Below are 16,258 nucleotides of genomic sequence, written 5' to 3'. Positions count from 1 at the left end.
TGCCAATGATGTTTTACTGCCAGGGCAAACCTTTTATGCATCATTTGTTCAATTTCTGTTGACTATTTGATGGTGTTCAACCTGTTACAAAGTACACATATAATAACTTCATTTAATGTTTTTGCTGATAGCATTTAGAGACTTTTCTACCTTGACCTTAATTCCTGTGACTTATGCATCATGTTTATGCTATTTTCATATAATTTAATAATGCAAATAAGGGGCACGTCAAGGTGCTTTGGGTGTTCATTGTATATTGTCACCGGAAACTGTAGAACTGAATCATTCTGGCTTTTATTGAACAGGTAAAAAATGTAAAGGAAAAATTTCTACAGACTAACAAAGCCTTAGAAGTAAGATTGGCTTAAATATTCATCAGTGTGTACAGTTGAATATCGACTCTGGTGTTATTTGTTACAAGGAAACAAATGATGGCTTCTCCACGTCTGAATTACAATTTAACAGGGAAAGCCCATCTCTCTTCCTGAACACGAAGTCTACTATAAAAACAGCCATCGGAGCATGGAATTATGAAACCTAACGGTTGGAAAGGTACTCTAGAGTTTTTCTTTATGGTTAAATCTCTTTGTGCTGGCATAAAACATCTAGAGAAGGCTCTTTCTTATTTAGAAATAGTGGCAATGTAAATTCCACAACTATGACTACTTGCGTATAGAATATTCATTTTATGCACCCTAATAATTCCTTTAAAAGCTTCAGAATGAGACAAAGACCAGGTTTATTTGTTGTTTTAGAGGACTCCAGGTTCTTCAGCTGTAATTCTGTCTGAAGACACAGCTTTCGAGTGCATTTGAAAATTTAATAATGCTTTCAGGAATCAAAAGATTAATAGCCCTGTAGGACACATTAAATATCATTGAATTATACACGCCCTTTCTTTCTACAGAGCAAGACTCTGAGGTCTAGAGCTTCAAACAGCCTGTTCTCCCCTGACCTATTACTAGAGGTTCCCTTAGCACAGTGTTCCCATCTCCGTGACTCAGCACCTCCTTCCTGCTTGCATGTGAACCCATCTCTCTGACTCAGCCCCTCCTTTTTCACTGCTATACTAGAACCAAGAACAATTCACTCGTTGGTTTAGAAAGTTGAGGTTGAACGACTTAGATATTTTTAAATACATTTTAAAACCTCGCTTAGACCTCAACTGTAGAATGAGCACAGTTAACTCAGGTTCCTAAGAATGGATTCTTGACAAAATGTGTGTATACTTTTAATAAGTGAGTTTTCATATGGTGTGTATGACCCTGTGAACTAGGGTAAATGTAGAAACACAAAGAAATTACCTTCCCTCTTCATGGAGGCATGGGATTGAGAGGGACATTTTGGATGGGATGTTACATTCTGGTTCCTTTTATAATCACAGCGATTGTCTGGACTGGCTGTAATGGGGATTGATTTCAAGGGAGGCAGTAATGTATACAGTACTTCATATCACAAAAGTAGGGTATGAGTAAGAAGAGGAGAAACAGATTTACCTCAAAGTAAGTGGAACAAGGGAATGAGAGATTTTCACATTCTAAATTCTTTTTCCTTCCTTCCTTCCTTCCTTCCTTCCTTCCTTCCTTCCTTCCTTCCTTCCTCCCTCCCTCCCTCTCTCTCTGTCTTTCTTCCTTTCTTTCTTTCTTTCTTTCTTTCTTTCTTTCTTTCTTTCTTTCTTTCTTTCTTTCTTTCTTTCTTTCTTTCTTTCTTTCTTTCCATAAAACAGCAAACACCTTTTTACACGAGCTAGGAATGATGGTTTATTTGCCTTTCCGGGTTTTGATCTTCCACAGACAGAACTCTAGCTCCTCGCCTTCGAGCATGTATCCATCTGCTCTGCCTCACTGGCCTGGTCTTGAGGCAGTTCAGGCGAGAAGCTTGCCCTGCTGGAACTGCTCCTCCAGAAGACTGCTTGTTTGGGAATTCTTTTCCTTTCTTCATATTTCTTTTGAATTTTCTTTGGTCATTTTTTGTTTAAAATCTCTTCCTCCTCAGGAGTCAACTTGGGTTCCTTCTTGTGGCCAGGGGCAGTGCATAGTGGGACTTGTACCACTGTCGGTGTCGGTACGGTGTGCTGTCAATAAGTACAATGCAGTTCTTCCCCAGGGTCTTGGTGCAGACGAGCTCATTATTGGATGCGTTGCAGACGAACAACATCAATGATCTTGTTTTGCGAGCACAATACCCAGAGCCCCAGGAAAAGTTCCCCAAATCCAATCTCAGTGCACGGTACTTCTTATTGCCTCCTCAAACTCGGACTGTGTGTATGCAGCGAGGGCCAATCTTAGTGTTGGCAGCAGGCCGCCCCAGCTCATGCTTCCGCTTCTTGTGGTAGGGTTTCTCTTATTCCTGGTCTTGTGGTCCTTGTGCCATTTGTCTGGAGAGATGACCATTGCTCAACACTGACTGGAAAGAGGAAGCGCAAAGCTTCATGGTCCAGTTCCTAAAATGTAGCCCCGCCTTCTGGATTCTTTCTTTCTACTGTGAGGTGGTATAGTGACTTGGCTCTGCTTGATCTTGGCCTGGCCTTTGTCAGTGTCCCAGGAGATGTGTTGCTTAGCACATCTAGACCTTGCTGATTCTACGTCTTTTGTTACCAAAAGTATCTGTGTTCATATGTCTGGACAATAGATCTCCAAGACGAAGGAGGGGAAGGATGCCCTGGGGGATGAATGAAATAATATTCAGGACAGCAAGACCAGGCAACATTATCTCAAAGCTCAGTGCCTTAAAACTAAACCCAAGAGATGTTATGGCTTCCATATTTACCATAGATGGATTTGGAGTGATTTTGCCCTGTGGTCCTGGCTTGTGGTTTCTCCTGATCCTGTAGCAGAGATGGGCTCCAGGTTACTGTTGACTGTAACTAGGGTGGGCTGAAGGATAGAAATAGCTCATCTTACCCTGGGAAACAGATTAGTGGTTACAAGTCACTCACTGGGATTGGGAAGCCAGTGGTAACAACAGTATAGCAACAAGAGGGGACTTAGAGGTAATGGGAATTGGTCCTTGATCACCGAGCTCAAATAGAGGTCATTGCTAAAATGTATATGGCTATATACTAAGGATACAGTGGCATTTAAATGTAGGAAATGAAGAAAGGAAAGGTGGTCTCCTCTCATGACTGGCAGTCAGTGACAAGTCTGTGTTTATTTCTTGAGTCTCTCCAGATGTTTGAAGAATCCCCATGTAAGTCCACGTGGGGACTAACCTTAACCTTTTAAAGACCAGCAGAAAGCATCAGCCCACTTTACACCCAACACCATAAATCAGAGCAGTTGGACTTCTGCAAAAGGCATTCCAGTGCTTTGGCGAATGCTTAGGTGAAGTCGACGGTGTGGTTAGGATTCACCTGTCTCCCTCCACTTGATTGATGGGAACAGAATAACTGATTAGGTGACTAGAGATGATATTTCATGAGCAGGATTATATTGTTTGTTACTTCTTTGTTTCATCTCTGATTTACTTATCCAGTCATTCCTCCCCACTCATCCCCCCCTTGCATTTTCTGATCTTCTACCACGAGCCAAACACAAGAAGCTGAAGATAGTGTGTGACCAGAGATGATTCCTGATGCACCCGGTGACGGGCTCATTACTAAAGGGGCAGGAAGGGATGGCAAGAGAATAAGACGGACGTGGCTACCCTACAACAGGTTATCGATAGCCATGAAGGAGGCTAAAGCTCTTGACCTCCATCTGAGAGGTCAGAGAAATAGCTGGATGTGAGGCAATGGTTTGTCTCAGACAGAGAGCCCCAGCTAGGTCATTGGGTCATGCATGGAGAAAGAATGAGGCATGTTCCAACACTGACAGCAGAGGCATCATGTGCAAAGCGGATGCCAGAAAGGGAGCTTGGGGACATGGATGGCCAACATTGAATATGTGGTCTTAGGTCATGATAAAGGGTCTCTACCTTCTCCATGAGAGTGTGGTAGGCGTTTACATGACATGGCATATGAATCCAAGTACTGCATCTCCCCTCTACTTAGGGAAGGGTTCCTCTCTGTCCTTGACTGCTTGTTCATTCTGTCCAATGGGAGCTCTGCTCTTACCACCCCCACAGATACAACCCCCCCCCTGCATCCTTTGTTCAAGGCTATGTTGCCAAGTGGCAGATTTGTAGGTGAGCCAACATTTCCGTCAGAGATCCAGCACTTAGCTGTGATTGACAGGACTAAAGCAAAGACCTTGAAATTCATTTGGTACTGGAAGGTAACCCCAACCGGCTGGCATTTCTTCATCAGTGTTGGCTGAGGCTAAGTGGCTCTGGGTCTGAGATCAGAGCTCCCTAAAAGCTGAGGGCAGAAACAACATGGTGACGCTGTTACAGTGATGAGCAGCCATGTGCCGTTGCTGTTGGGGACGGGTTTTCTTCATAGGAGAATTGGACCTGAGAGTGATCTCATAGCTACAATCTCAGAGTGGGGGATTTGGGTGACTGGTCCAAAACTCATCCTCAGCTGAGTTAGTTAAGAGCCAGATTACCTTTCTAGAAAGTGAGACAAGAGTGGTAGTGGTAATAGAGTGACAAAAAAGTATGAGACTTTGAGATATAGTGGCATCAGGCAAGCTTGGAAGGATGGCCAGGGTTGTGCTCAGGTTAGGAAACGGTGCAGTGTTGGCTGCAGCAGAGGACCGACTCTGTAGAAGTCTGAGGTGGGGTTTGTGGAATGACCGAGCCTTCAACTATGTGTGACAGTGTCAGGAGCAGGGTGTAGAGCAAAGAAGACTCAGACAACAGTGACAGGGGATACCCTATTTATATCTGCATGTCTCGTCTCGAGGCTGGAAATCAACAGGATGTTGATATCTGTGTCTTTTCAATGGCTCTCTCCAGAAAGCAGCCCGAGGCTAGTTGAAGGGAGAGGAACTACAGGCAGAGATATATGTTAGAATATCTTTAGTCTTGCTGGGATTTCCAGTAAGAAAAATGGCAACCTGAGTTAAATGAAGTCGGTTTAGGGGTGCTTGGGGTTTACCAGTAAAGAGAACAATTAGAAGAACCTTGAATGCTTTTTATCCAAAATTTTCCCCAAAGGTCCCCATGTGTTGAAGACAGTTCCCAATGTGACACTATTGGGAAGTGGCAGAATTATTTAAATGGTGGAGCCCAGCAGGTCTCTGGGTAACTGAGTACCTTCAATAGAGGGATTTTCCCCTCCACCACCCCACCCCTGCCTTTCTTTTGCTTCCTAGTCATGACATCATTTTACTTACCTACAATGCTGCTGCACAGGTCCTTAGCAATTGTCCACTGGGACATGAGCTAACATATCCAAGAGCCTTTTCTTTTTTAAGTGGATTAACTCAGATATTTCTAATAGTAATGGGAAACTACTAACACACATGGAAATTCAACAGGAGTAGATAGACAAGTTGGTTCACGATCAACATTCATAGTTTTCCAGGACCAAGGAGAGAACCCAGGTCACCCATGAGAGGCAAGTCAGAGGCAAGCAGTCTGCCTCTGAACTATTGCCCTAGCCCTAGGGCAGTGGTTCTTGATTTTTCCTAATGTTGTGACACTTTAATGCATGTGTTCTTCATGTTGTGATGACCTCTACTATTAAGTCATATTCATTACTTCCTTATAACTGCGATTTTTGCTTGTTATGAATTGTAATGTAAATATCTGTGTTTTCCAATGGACTTAGGTGACTCCTACAAAAGGGTCATTAGAGCCCCACAAGGGTCAGGTTGAGAACCACTGCCCTGCCACATTGCTGCTCTCGTGGCTCTTGGGACTAGCAATCTGACTCCATTTAACTCAGCCTCGCAGTTGTGACAATAAAGGCCACTTCCTCTTTAAATCATCCACAGTGTGAAGATCCATATAGTGTTGATAGAAGTCCTACATGATTGTCCTTCCCCCATGCTCCCACACTCTCCGTCCTCCATCCTCTCATACAATCAGAACCACAGCTCTAGAGTGAATAAGTTAGTTTCCGGAACCACATACCTGACAAAGATTCCTGGGTCAGCAAAGGAACATTTTTATTATGTTTAATCAATTACAACAAATACACTGGCTTCTCCCTTACACTAATATTTTCGATCTGTGAGAGCAGTGTGTAGTTTAACTAGTTAAGCATCCGCAGGAAGTGGGACCTTTAAGCAGATACGATAATTATAGAACACAAGTCTAAATTGAATAGTAGACGCACTGAAGCAAATGCTTAGCTTAGATTACACCTGGTTATTTTTGCATTATTATTTTTAATGTGTTTTGACACCTTAGCTGGTGCATGTAGGCTTCATCTGATCTTCCGAGCCCACCTTCTGTGTTAGACAATTAAGCTATTTAAATGTCTTACATCCTGTCATAATTGTTGGTGGGAATAAGGAAAGAAAATATGATGTAGAAGAGATCATTTTCCTTCCTTCCTTCATACATGTATGCATTCATTCATTTGTTCGTTCAAAATTACTAAGTCTCTATTATGGGCAAAAACTTGTGCCTAAAGTTATATAAGAGAATACTAAATTGTTTATGACTCACTCTTTGATCCTAAAAGACTTAAAGTATAGAAAGAAGGAGAAGAGGAAAAATCAACACCATTATTGAAATAAAACGCAAGATAAAGGAAAAAAAAGTTTAAAGACCCTTTAATCACAATGTCTCTTTCTAGGAAAGAGACAATAATTACTTGCAACTTGAGATGAGGACCAGGAGTCTGGAAGTTGGTGACGAGGTTATTTAGAGCAGAGATGAACACAAGTGAAGGGGCAGGGAGTTGGGGAAAGTAAAGCATCACTAGGAATGAAGACGGCTTAGCTGTCTAGATGCAATCAGGCTAGGAAGACAGTGGCGAACCATGAAAAGCAAAGATAGACCTTTCTGCCCACCGCTGTCATGTCCTGCCACCCCAAGTCACATGCTAAACTGGAATACCCAGCTGCAAGTTTGTTTGATTGGGGGTCAGGAGATTCCAAAGGCCAGGAGACCCAGATAGAATGGATTTGTAACTCTGCTGGGGGTCTGAAGGGTACCGAGGTGGTACAGAGATGTGTTACCTCATCTGTACTTTGTGTGCCCTACCCCTGCTTCATAAACATGAGTCAGAGAATTGGATTCTCTTAAGACCTGGACAAGGAAACTCTAGACCTTGGGAACTCTAACAAGAAAAAAAAAAAGATTTAATGAGGACTGTGAGTAATAACTCAGATTCCTGTTCAGCTTCAAATCCAACAAGAAATCTGCTTGATGAACAGTCATGGTGTCCTATTTACACCCCGTGGGCCAATGCTTTTCTCATCTGGGGCAGGTTTTGCCCATTATTTTTCCTAATGATGCTAATAAATGTATTGCTGTCTAAAAAAAAAGCGTGGTTAACTCTTCATCTTCATCGACTTAAGTCCCAGAAAAAGATGAGCGTGAATTTTAAAATGACTTCAGTTTGGCACATCTGTCACCATGCATGTGCTATCCACAAACTAATTAAACAGGATGGGAAACTACTAGATATCCAATTTTAGATACAGATGTTGCATCATAAACAGCCCTGAACTGATCTGTGGAGCATCTTATTTTTGTGAGATGTTGACTAAGAAAAAGCAAAAAGCAGCAGAAATTACCCCACATATGTCCCCACTCACGTGACTTCCTTTAGGGGCCAACTGGGGTTGCATGGGAGAAGCCGTAAATATTCTGTACAGCAGCCACTAAATGGTTCTTTTTTCTTACTCAGAGCTCCAAGATGTACCCTGGTCCTGCCTGGAGGCTCCCACTGTTTGTTTTAAGGTTAAGAGCTAGGATGATATTTTGCAGAACCTCGGTACAATATTTTCCTGAATTTACGGGAGGATATATCTGTCACGTTTGGCTCTTAAGTCATTGTGGCTGTTAGTGGCATGCATTGTGACAAAATAAGCGAGAGAGAAACATTAAAACTAAGAGAGAAAGGTATCCTTGAACAAATAGGAAGCTATTCTGTTTATCTATAAAAGGATAGCTTTAAGTCTACACATAAGAATAATCTTAAGTACCTTTTATGTTAAATTTTCTGCAAAGGGACACAGTAGATAAGATTCAATAACACTGATTGTGGTGTAAGAAAAACATAAGATTTGATCAAAGTGAGGGGGAACTGGGAGTAATGGAGGCAGGAAAACTGTGAACAGGATGTGTTGTATGACAGATGAAGGAATAAGTTAAAAAGTAAATAAACAGATTTGCTCAAAGTACAGCATACCTATTGAGATACTCATTGTGACATTTTGCTTAATATTTAGTGAGTATTCACCAGGTAAGAGACACCACAACAAAACTCAGAACATAAAGATGGGATTGCCCTAGGTTGTAAAGAAGACATACTTCTCCCAATTAGTCTATAACATCATGGTTTCTGTGGCAATTGAAATTATGTGATAAGTGCTCTTAAAACTCACATCCTTGAAGATGGTACCCAAAGCCCTCCAATATGTTTGCTCATGTCAAGGAATAGAGACAGAAGAGAGAGAGAGAGAGAGAGAGAGAGAGAGAGAGAGAGAGAGAGAGAGAGAGAGAGAGAGAGAGAGAATGAATATGAAATTCGGAGTCAATTGATCATTTCATGATCTGTATCTTTTGTGTTAAATATGTTCTCTTACCAATAATTATCATTTCATGAATTTTCCCTCTCAACAACGTAGTAGGCAGGTAGTTGAGAGAGAAGTATGGTGATAGATTTTTGCTTGGAACCCTCATGTGGCTTTGGGTCCTGGACTAATAGTGCTGCCCCAAACACTGAGGAATACACCACCATGCTTTCTTGGTTCTGAGTCTCCTGAAAGAATGCTATTCATTATTCGTTCAGCACTTATGTCTTAACTGCTATTGTGTTGTTGACCCTGTCGAGCACTGAAAATGTATGGACTAGTAGTGTTCCCTGCATGATCCTTGAGTTCAGCCAACTTCTAAACACCCAGTGTACATGATAGTGTGATTTAAATATTTCAGAACCCCAGGACTTGTATGTGTAAGAAATGGAAAACCTTCTCCATGGACCCTTGCAAATCCAGTTTCACTTAAAAATTTACATCAGCACAACTAGAGTTTTCTCTACAAACATGAAGATTGCCTGTGTTAAGGCAATAGGAGTAATATTTGCCTCATCAGATCCTTGTTTGGAAGGTGACCGTGATACCTACACTATTTAGGTGGATCTGTAGACCTGAGCGATGGACAGAGATTTGCAATAACTCTGATTTGGAGTCTATTTTTATAAAATATGACAAATAATGAGGCATTTACTGAAATAGCTAATGGACCAGTGAGGTGGTAGCGGCTTTTTACAGAAACCAGCTGGCACACTGCTAAATGAGTTGGAATGAGCGGGTAAGCACTTGTGTTTTGTAAATAAGAATCTTGATTTCTTATGCCCAGTTCTTGGGGGAAGTAGGCATCTCCCTCTTCTTGGAAGCCTTGATATCCCAAAATCCCAGCGAATGAATGAGGGTCAAGGGAGTACACTCTGTGGCCTGGCCCCGGGTTGCAGTCCTAGCTCTGTGACCCAGCAGTAGTAGCAGTCAGAGGAGACAGTTTACCACTCTGGGCCTTGGTTTCTTGTCTATCATGAAAGCACAGGACTTCATCAGCCAGAGTTACCTTCTAGCATTTTCTCATTTAGATTGGTCAAGATAATTTAATATGCGTTCGCAGTCTTGGCCATTGTTCTTCCAAAAAAGGAGTTTGATTTCCCAGGCTTCATTTTAATAAATTGACCCTACCTCAGGCCCATAAAATAAATTTTATTTGACTTCTTTTTATGGTTTCTACCAGTCCAGGGACAACCCAAGTATGTGACCGTGGAGAATAACCTCTTACAACTATTTGTCTTGAGTCTGTGCAAACTGTGTCTCAATGTGTAGCCTCATGCAAGCTAGCATGGAAGTGATACTGTGCTTTCATTATGCCCTAAGTTTCCCTTCAATCCTCACGCATCAACACATAGAGACTCCTTCACTGCTGCGGTGGTATATCCTTTTCATTATAATCCTGTCCCTCAGTGACAGGCGTGCATTCTTTAACTGATCTGTTATCAGGCCCCAAGTGTAAGCATACTCCAGCAAGGCTGGTAGTCAACTGCCTTCGCATTGCATCGCACACACACATGAACCCACATACAAATGTTGGCCACAGATAATTCCTGTCACTCATTTTCTCTGAGTGTGGCCGCCGTGTGAGTGGAGCTCATGATCACTGTAGGTCAATCATGGGGACAGTGGCTGCTAATAGTGGAATAACTTGTACCAAATGAGCCCCTGTGCCGGTAGCATCTACAGACCCTGGAAAAGTTGAAAGATCACCTACGTGAAGGCAGTGAAGAGTAATTCCAAACTGGGCAGAACTGCGGGGAAATGAACAACCGGGAGGCAGAATTGAGTGTCTCATGACTTGTAGGCTTCCTCTCAGGATTAATTCATTAACGTCCAGCAGCCTCTCTGAAACTCTGATGGGAACCAAGAGGTGCAAGCTTCGTCAGGCGGTGTATTCATTAAGATAACAGCTGAACTGCTATTTAAGAAATGAAAAAAAAAAAGAAGATAAAAGGAAACTCCAAGACGAATAATTGGTGTAAAGACATGTGAAAACTCGTGACAGGAAAAACTCAGAACTCAGAGGGAACCCTCAAATGTATTCTATGTCCTCTGCTTGTGCTTGACCCTGACATTGAATGACACGTCCAAAAGGCCATCATGAAGAATCCCAGCTAAGCTCCCTTGTACCGAGAAGAAGTTTCAGCTCCTATCTCTTCTATGTAACCCTCCACCCTCATTAGAGGGCAGAGAGGTTGGGGTTTGATCTCATATAAACTCATTGCCTGCTTTAAAAGAAATGTCTAGAGGAATGGGTAGAGTACACTTTATGCACCATTTTATTCACTCCACCCAAACATAATTCTAAATTAACAAACGTGACAATGAGGAAAATTGAAACTGTGATTAGTACTCAAGAGAAAAGAGACAGATACTGAGCTGGTCCAGGGAAGTAGCTATTTTGTTCATACTCGAGAATATAAAATAAAATGTCCTTCTGAATTGGGAAGTAGAAAATCAACCAGGAGAGCTGGGAGTCCTGATTGGTGTTGGAGTGCTTCCCAGCTTGTTCAAAACAGAATTCAGTTCTTAGCAACACACACACACACACACACACACACACACACACACACACACACACACACATACAGAGAGAGAGAGACAGAGACAGACACAGATACATACACAGAGAGAGACAGACAGACAGACAGATGACATACACAGAGTCAGAGACAGACAGACACTCATTCAGACAAACAGGTATATGTACAGAATAAACATACAGATACATACAGACAGACATATCACTCACAGAGACGAATAGGCATACACACAGACACGCAAACACACAGATAAACAAACATGGACAGACAGACAGATACACACAGAGAAAGAGGCAGACAGACACAGCAGATGAGATCATGAGTGTGTAATGTGGGCACAGCCATGTCAAAGACCCCAGTCTAAATACTGATACTGGCAGTGTTTGCAGGAAGTCTCCATAGCTTCTTCCTGCTGGATGGCTGGAGCTTGAGACTCCACTGCAGAGATCCCCCCACACCTACGGAGTTTAATATGCCTCCTTGCTCAACTGTTATAACTCCGTGTAATTTTCAGGCTGCTGGTGAGTATCCCTGGGAGCAGACCGCCCAACCAATCTCAGCTTTTCTTAATGTGGCTCTGTCTTTTCTTTGTTTCCCAGTCACCTCATTCTTATTGCAACACACACACACACACACACACACACACACACACACACACACACACAGAGAAACAAAAAAAACACATGAAAATTTTGGGTGTCAAAATAAAAGATAAAAATTATTGGAGAGTTTATAACATGAACTGAGTTGAGGAAAGAAAAAAAAAGTCAGGAAACTTATAGATTCAGCTTTAAAAAATGCTCTGTATGGAATCACAATATCAAAAGATCTTCATTAGTAAAAGAAACAAAGACATATGTTTGAGAAACTCATGAGCACCAAGAAAAGCAAACACATGCATGCGAATGTACACATGCACATACATGTGCAAGCATGTACATGTCTGCACACACACATACTTATGCATGCACAAGCAGTCACATACACATACATGCACACCCACATGTACACACACATGTGCATATTCACACACATGCACATTGTCTCACATGTCTCTGTCCTCTTGCTATAAAGGCAGAGAGAGTATTTTGAAAGACTGGACATTTATAGAGGGTAGAAACAATGTAAATTGAAGGCAATGTTTTATTGTTTAAAAAAAATCCAGAAGCAAGCGGGTCTATGTAAAATATTAAAAAGGTAATAAATAAATAAATAGGCCAGTCAACTAAAAAAATAGTGTTCAGGAATAAAGGTATAATAAAGATATTTTCACTCAATAAATTTAGTCTTACAGACTAGGATCTGCGAATGAGAGAGAGCACGTGATGTTAGTCTTTGAGTCTGAATCACTTCTGTAAAATAATGCTTCTCAGTTTTATTCATTTCCCTGCAGATTGCATATTTCTTACAGCGGAATTAAACGTCCTCATGCACAAGTGCTCTGTTCTCATTCTCCACTCCTCTGTGGATGGGCATCAAGGCCTGGTCCATTCCCTGACTGCTGTGGTTAATACAACAGCAGATGAATTCCCACTTGGCCTTACACTCAGCCCCCACTGCCTTTTGGGGTCACAGTCTCTTGTGGGTCATCTGCTTCGCCATTTTCTTCTTGTTCCATGGATTCTGTTTGCAACGGCTTAACACTTTCTATCCCGGGAAGTAGGACGTTTCCGTTTTGATTAAGTTCTATTTTTTGTTTTATGTTTATATCTTTTTGTTGTTTGTATCTTTGTTTCATAGCTCCAGAAGCTCTGTCTAATTTTACTGTCACAGCCATTTATGGCATTTATCGTCTAGGTGCTTTATCATTTTAGCTCTTACATTGAGGTATTTGAAATATTTTTATGGCTTGAGGGAACAGCGTGATTTTATTCTTGTATCTAATGATGGTAGCACCTCTCCTTGTTGGACAGACTACTGCCTTATAGAATGCTATTACCATTTTCATTGGGAATAAATTCTGCATAAGCCTATGACACTTCTGAACCACCAACTCCATTCTGTCCATCTACAGTAACCGTGGAGTCCATTCTCTCTCTCTGCGTTCATGTGGTTCCAGGGATTGAACTTGGATCACCAGGCAATGTGCCGTTACCCACTGGGCCATTCTGCAATTGGCCTATCTTTCATTTATGCCTTATAGTGATTAGTATGCCAGACTTCTACTTTCTTTGGTGAACTTGTTCCTAATATGGTTCTTGATAAAGTTAAGATGATTTTATTTTTCAAATTTAGTTTGAGGTTTTCATTATGAAGGAATAGAAAGATAATTGAGTTTTATATAAAGGTATCTTGAAACACTGTGGAATTCACTGGTTTGCAGAGAGATGGGAGTTTGAGGGAGAGGGGAGGTGTAGGGGATAGAAGAGGAGAGACTAGATTCCATGGGCTTTTTATATATAGCAAAATGCCAGAGTGTGCTATGTGCAGAAAGAGAATTTTACCAGTATAAATTTTTCTTAATTTTCTTCAAGTTGACCTTGGCTAGAACCTTCAGGGCTATGTTGAAGTGAACTGGCACGAATAGACATACTTTCATTCTGGACCTTAGGGGGAAATCTCTTTGTTGTGTGTATTAATATTAACTGTGCAGCTTTTTATCTCTTTGTAGTTTGTTGAATCTTGGAGCATGAAAGGCTTTAGAGGCCTTTCATATTCCCTTCCTTTGCCCATTTAGGCAACCCTGTGATTTTTCTTGTTTATTTTTATAGCAATTATATTCGTTAATTTACGTATGTAGAATCAAATACATATTCTTGATATCGCTGTGAGTTAATCATCGTCGATATTTTTTGTGAGTCCACTCTACTGATACTTTTCTAATGCTTTTGTTTCTACATTTATAAGGAATATTCCTTCCAGGTCATGTTGGTTCTTTGTTCTGATTTAGTATCGAGGCAACACGGGTGTTTGGTGAGTTTGAGCAAGATCGAGCCCTGCTAGGTGTAAAAGACAGGAAACTGGTGGTGCTTGAATATTTAAGCTTTACTGAGAGGATTCTTTGGTAATTCTGTGTGCAAGGGAGTCTTTCACAGCATGAGACCTAAACTATGGGAAGCACCACCCTAAATAGAAGATCAGGGGAAGGGGTTGGGGATTTAGCTCAGTGGTAGAGCGCTTGCCTAGCAAATGCAAGGCCCTGGGTTCGGTCCCCAGCTCTGAAAAAAAAAAAGAAAAAGAAAAAGAAAGATCAGGGGAACTCCTGAGAGTCAGTACAAGGCTTGGGAATAATAAGTTACATACACAGTTAAAAGCCAGTCTCTGCATCAGAGGGTAGCCATGCCTTTGTGACTTTACTTTTGCCTGTAGCCACAGACATTTGGGTGCTGTTCTACACTATATTGAAAGCACATCTTCCCACTAAGAATTATTCAAAATAACCGAATAAATAAAAAACAAATAGTGAGGACAGTAATCGTGACCCTGAAATAACAAAAACCAGCTTCTACTAGAGGTGTCATGGCCTCACATAACCCAGTCTTGTGTGAGCTAGGCAGCTTCTCTTTTCTGCCTGTAGGATTTGGGAAGGGTTTGTAAAGAATTGATAACAATTCTTTAAGCTGGCAGTCACCAGTGAAGTCGTATGGAAACTGGCATTTCTTCGTGGAGTTCATTAAAAACTTACTAGTTTATCATGTGTGCTGGCTGCTCAGCTGTTCCGACGATATGTTTTGACCGTTGGTTCTGGCTCTGCTTTCTCTCTGTGTTGGGCTGTGGACATGCGCTCACCATCCTCTTTCTGATCTTCCATTTGCGCGTGCTCCTTCCTGGTGCTCCTTCCTCGTGTATGAATATTTGTGACCTCTCCTCTCCTTTGGGCTGAGTTTCTTTTTTTCCTGTCCTGATTTCTCAACATGAAATGTTAGGTTTTTGACTTTAGGATCTTGTATGTTTAAATCTCTGTATTTTCCGCTCCATTTCTCATCCAACGCTGCCTTGCTGCTCCGTGTTTCTTGTGAGCTCCTGTGTCTTCATATTCGGTTTTGTTATCCCTTTTGATTTCTTATTTTTAACTACTTAAGGGTGTGTGCTTTAGTTTAGGCATACTTGTGAGTTTCTGCAATTTCTTTCAGTTACTGATTTCTAGTTTTCTTCCATTATGCTTAGAAAACAGACCTATCTGGCTTTCTTTAATCCTTTCAAAGTCATTAGGGCATAGTCTATGGCTAAATATATGTTTTGTCCCCCAGACCAGTCCATGTTCACTTCAGGATGTGTTGTGCCGATGTTGAGTTTGTACCTGCTTTTGGGGTTCCTCGTATCTTTGATTTGCTTGTTGATCATTTGTTTAATTTTCTTTCCATTTGAAAATGGATGTTTAAGCATCCTAGCCACCTATTGCTTTCAAGACTTGACTCAGTTGTTAGGTGCATCTGTGGTTATACTTGTAAGAACTTATTGATAAATTGGGTGATGTTATCACTATAAAATAACACTCTTTGTCTTAAACAATTTAAATAGACTTGATAACTAAGTAAATGTATTAAATATTTTCATTGATGTCAGTTATATCACTGATATCGATATATATATGCATATATAACCAACTGTATGTAAAATTAAATGAAGTCTATTTCATAATGAAATATGAGGTCCTTCTATTTTATGCAAAGTGATACAATATTAACAAGGTGAATAATAATATTACACAATAATAATAACAATAATAATTACAAGGTGAATAAAACATTAAAATACATGCACAATAATGCTTAGAAAAAGTACTCAAAGTATGGAACAAGAGTTTAAGGAGAATGCCTAAGGGTGGACTGGAAATGACATGGAAATAGTAGAGGAATAAGACACAGACATGGCAAACAGAAAGTCTGTGTAAAGGGGAAGCCCCACCTGTGGCCATCTCAAATAGGCTAATGAAAAATGGGTTTAAAACTCCACTTAATGGGCAGACTTTTTAAGAATGGGTGAAACAAAACTAAGCCAGTGAGGACTATAAATACTGATTCTCAGTGGCAACAACTTTTTCTGAGAGTCGCTTGTTAGAGAGAGATGCTCATCTGTTTCAGTGTAACTAACTCATTGTAAGATTATGACTGAAATGTCCACTGAAGGCCATTATATTTCAGCACTGATATGTATACATGTCTCTGTGCTTTACTGTGTGTCTCTATATGTAAT

At 41.0% G+C, this 16,258-nt stretch overlaps 2 protein-coding genes and 1 pseudogene across 4 annotated transcripts in view; 1 reads left to right on the top strand and 2 right to left on the bottom strand.

The window, feature by feature from the left end:
* Positions 1-16,258, bottom strand: part of Erich1 (glutamate-rich 1) — a gene marked incomplete at its 5' end in the record, with an annotated part of 52,793,804 nt that overhangs the window by 7,509,477 nt on the left and 45,268,069 nt on the right.
* The window catches only part of Zmat4 (zinc finger, matrin type 4), a 430,441-nt gene that overhangs the window by 300,953 nt on the left and 113,230 nt on the right, over positions 1-16,258 (top strand).
* Positions 1,735-2,468, bottom strand: LOC103693991 (40S ribosomal protein S8 pseudogene; annotated as a pseudogene).

Source organism: Rattus norvegicus, chromosome 16 (assembly GCF_021556685.1).
Source record: "Rattus norvegicus strain SHRSP/BbbUtx chromosome 16, alternate assembly SHRSP_T2T, whole genome shotgun sequence".
NCBI classification, from domain to species: Eukaryota; Metazoa; Chordata; class Mammalia; order Rodentia; family Muridae; genus Rattus; species Rattus norvegicus.
The sequence above is the reverse complement of the archived record's forward strand: the minus strand, read 5'-3'. Positions and strand labels throughout refer to the sequence as shown.